Source organism: Crocodylus porosus, unplaced genomic scaffold (genome assembly GCF_001723895.1).
Source record: "Crocodylus porosus isolate Cpor-Errol unplaced genomic scaffold, CroPor_comp1, whole genome shotgun sequence".
NCBI classification, from domain to species: domain Eukaryota; kingdom Metazoa; phylum Chordata; order Crocodylia; family Crocodylidae; genus Crocodylus; species Crocodylus porosus.
Window position 1 is genome coordinate 129,934,017 of NW_017728943.1, and position 3,967 is coordinate 129,937,983.

Here is a 3,967-nt window from a genome sequence, read left to right on the forward strand (position 1 = left end):
GTGTGTGTGTGTGTGTGCGCGCGCGTGCGTGCATGTGTGCGTGCGTGTGTGTGTGAAGAAGCACCCTCACTGGTGCTGGGGCCTCTATATGACATGGTAGTGTGCCTCAATTAGGTCTCCTCCTCCCCTACAGCCTCATCTCAGTCCACCACTTTAAATGACAACAGGTAATAACTTAGTAAGCAGCACAGTAGCATCAGCAGCATTTCAGGCAGCTGAACAGTCACAGAGCCTTTCTTTCCGTTCCTGCAGGAGCTTCTTCTCCAGCAGCTGCTAGAGACCTCTCCCTGCCAACCCCAGCCCTGGGGCTTAGATGTGCCTAGGGCCCTGCATCCTTCCGGTCAGCTAAGCGGGGACAGGTGCTAGGGGTGTTGATCTAAGACATGGCACTGGCAGACAAAGTTCTTTGGGTCAATCTAATCTGGTATCTTTTAGTAGACCAACTGAATAGTTAAAGAAATACATCTTAGCAAGGTTTTGGGTTGAAAAAGCCTTTGTCAGGCTGAGGAAGCACCTGCAGTTGGTGTGTGTGTGTGTTCTGTTCCTGGACTGAAGGAATAGTAAAGAAGCCAGAGGCTGGCATGCAATGCAGGCAAGAAAGCCAATCAGTGAAAATGGAAATGGAGGTGTCAGGGGGTGAGGGACAGTCTGGGGTGGAGAGGGCGGGGAACAAAGGGGGATGTAGCAGCACAGGTAAAAGTGGAGAGGTATCTGGGGAGTCAGATGTCTGGCAGGTTGTAGTGTGTCATAAATCCAATGTCTATATTGAGTCCATGAGTTTCTGTACCTACTATCTAGGAGGTTGGTGAAGTGTAATTAATAGGCTCATCTGTGAAAAGTGGTTTGTAAACTCAAACAAGCACTGAACCTCACTAACTTCATCACTAGAAGCCAACTTCCTACAGCCCAAAACGCACGGAATGGATCCAGCCCATGTCATGACAAGACATGCAAAACCTGCCAATGATATCTCCAGTATGGAGATATCTTCACAGTACAATACATATCTCCATCAGGGCACTTGGTGCCCTGATGGAAAATACGTGGAGACACCAAGCAACAACTGCACACCAGAATAAGCGCACACCAAAAATCTATCAAAGACAACAGAGCGCTACTTGTCTCCAATCTCTCAGGCCTGATTCTCAAAGGGAATTTACAAACCATTTTTCACAAATGAGCCTATGAACTGCAATTCCTCAACCTCCTAGGTACAGAAACTCATGGACTCAATATAGACATTGGAATTCTGACACTATAACCTGCCAACCTGCTGGACATCCAACTCCCCAATTACCTCTCCACTTTTACCTGTGCCGCTACATCCCTCTTCCTCCCCCCACCCCCCAGCCTGTCCCTCAGCCCTTGATGCTTCTATTTCCATTTTCACCTACTGGCTTTCTTGCCTGCATTGCATGCCAGCCTCTGGCTTCTTTACTATTTCTTTCATCCAGGAACAGCACACACACCAACTGCAGGTGCTTCCTTAGCCTGACAAGGGGGTTTTCAACCCAAAAGCTGGCATCCCAGGCAGCGAAGCTATTCTCATCTGAAGCCTCACAACTCCACTGCAACCAGCAAGCCTCAAGCCTGTCAAAGACATGATGGGTCTGGGATATCCCCAGCCAGGACTGTGTGCATGCATGTGGTGGCTGGAGGTTATGGCACCTCCTACCTGCCTTTCACCAGAGAGATGCTCAGTCCTGGCATTTCCTGGGGATGCCATGCCACCAGCAGTCTCACCAGGCCTCCCAACCCTGGCAGAGTGCAGTTTCAATGGTCATGCCCAGGACCTGAGGTCTCCTTCTTCCCCATATTCCCAGCCAATACCTGCAAGTTTGGCCTGGCACGGGAGCTCAGCAGGGACATGTTCTCCCCCTGCTAGCTGGTGATGCAGTGGTTTCATAGATTTTATAGATTTCTACGGTCGGAAGAGACCTAGCTCTACAGGAGACTTGAGAGGTGTGGAGCACAAACTCAGATGATTCCCCATCCTTCCCCAGAATGTCCCTTGCTAGGGCACTGAGATCCAGCTCCAGCTCTTCTTGGGGGGGGGGGGGAATGGGACTTACAGCTCTCTCTCTACCCCCTCTTCCGCCCCTCCCTGAAGGCTTGCCAGCTGCCTTTCCAGCACACTTCATAGTGTGTTTCATAGTGTTTTGTCTTTGCCCTGGTGTGCTGAAAAATCTCTCTCTTCTTCTGTAATGTTCTCCATCTGATTTATGTAATATATGTTGATAAGATAATTGTATGTATGTGTATTTATGTATTGTATGTATATTTGTATGTATGTATTTATGTAATAAAAATATAGAAATGTATGTATGTGATTTCCTATATAAATTCTATATTATAATATGCAATAGAATTATGCTGTGCTTCCCTGCACAGTGAATGGAATGCACAGCTTTGAAAAGAACCACAATGGAGTAACAAAAACAAAAAGAGGATTTGGGGAAGGAATAAATTGAAAGGACTCAATCAATGAATATAATAATAACATAATAAAAGGGTACAGAAACTAGAGCAAAAGCTAAAGCTGAATTCCACTTGCTAAGCTAGCAAATAGGAAATGAATGGTAGCCTTTGTTGTCTAACACTGCTGAGCTTCTGGAAGACAGCTCAGTAACTGACCCCAAGGCAGAAAGCAGTTCAGTTCAAACAATACTGCTATTTAAGCTGTTTTTCCATCCCTCCCCTGGGACTGGAAGCAACCTCAGGGAAGGATCACAGTCACTGGTCAGCTACACTGACACTGCTCAGTCAATATCAGAGCACTCCTTCCCCACTCTTCCCCCTTCCTCTCCTTACTTTCTGCTTCCCCACAGGCAAACCCAGCTTCAGCTTCACAACTCAAAACATTTCAGAACTTTCAAAACATTTCAAGTGCCCTCATTTTGTTTCGAGGCTGTTTCGAATCTCTTTGTTTGCTACAATTTTGCTGTTTCAAGCTCGAGATGTGTCAAAACAGCATCGGAACAAAACATCTGGCAAAATTTCGCACATCCCTAGTATCCACACATCTTCCCCCTTTACATGTAATATAATACTATCTGTAACAGGGGCTCAGGCGGGAGCCCTGTTACTGAGATAGTTTCAGATATGGATGACCTGAGAATGCACCCCACCAGGTGAAGGGAGTTGCACACCAGGAGAAGGGCAGGATGATTAGCCCACCACAGCCGGTATAAAACCGGTGGAAGGGCAAACACATTTTGCCTTCAGGCACTGGAGAAAGTATGAGGGACTGCTGGGACCTCAGAACAAGAAAGATGAGCAGCCTGAGATCCAGAAGCGTGCCAGGACCACAGGACTCCGGACAACGCTGCAGGTCAGTAACAAAGCTAACTACTGCCCTGGAAATTGCAGCGAATTCAGTGAGTGCAGGGAAGGACTGCAGGGCTCCAGGAAGCAGCTGCAGCGAACCCTAGAAGAGGAAAAATGTCCCTGGGACAGGGCATGGGGTGGCAGAAACTAGACTAAGCCCTGGCCCCACTGAGACCGCCACAATGCCGAAGCGGTGATCCAGACAGCGAGAGAGCAGTCGGGCAGCTCCTGGCACAAGGCTTGAGAGACACAATTAACGGCCCAGAACACGTTGATTATTAAGTATCTATCAGGCATCTGGCACCAAGTCCTCTTGTCGGCTGTCCGGACTTCCCTTGCTAATGAAGTAATTAGCGAGGCTATTGTTGCACTGCAGCCTCCTGCTGCTCCAATAAAGGCTACATTGTGAGAACTGACTACCTGGGTCGCATTCGTGATTCCTGGCTTTGATATTACCCACTGAACCCCTTGCCTTTTTTCTTTCCATCCAACTCATGGCAGATCAGTCTAGAGGGAGACAGAACTAGGATTGACCCACCCTCTCACAAAAAATTGATGCATTCATAGTTTCATAGTTTCTAGGGTCGGAAGGGACCTGAGCAGATCATCTAGTCCGACCCCCTGCCATGGCGGGAAAGAA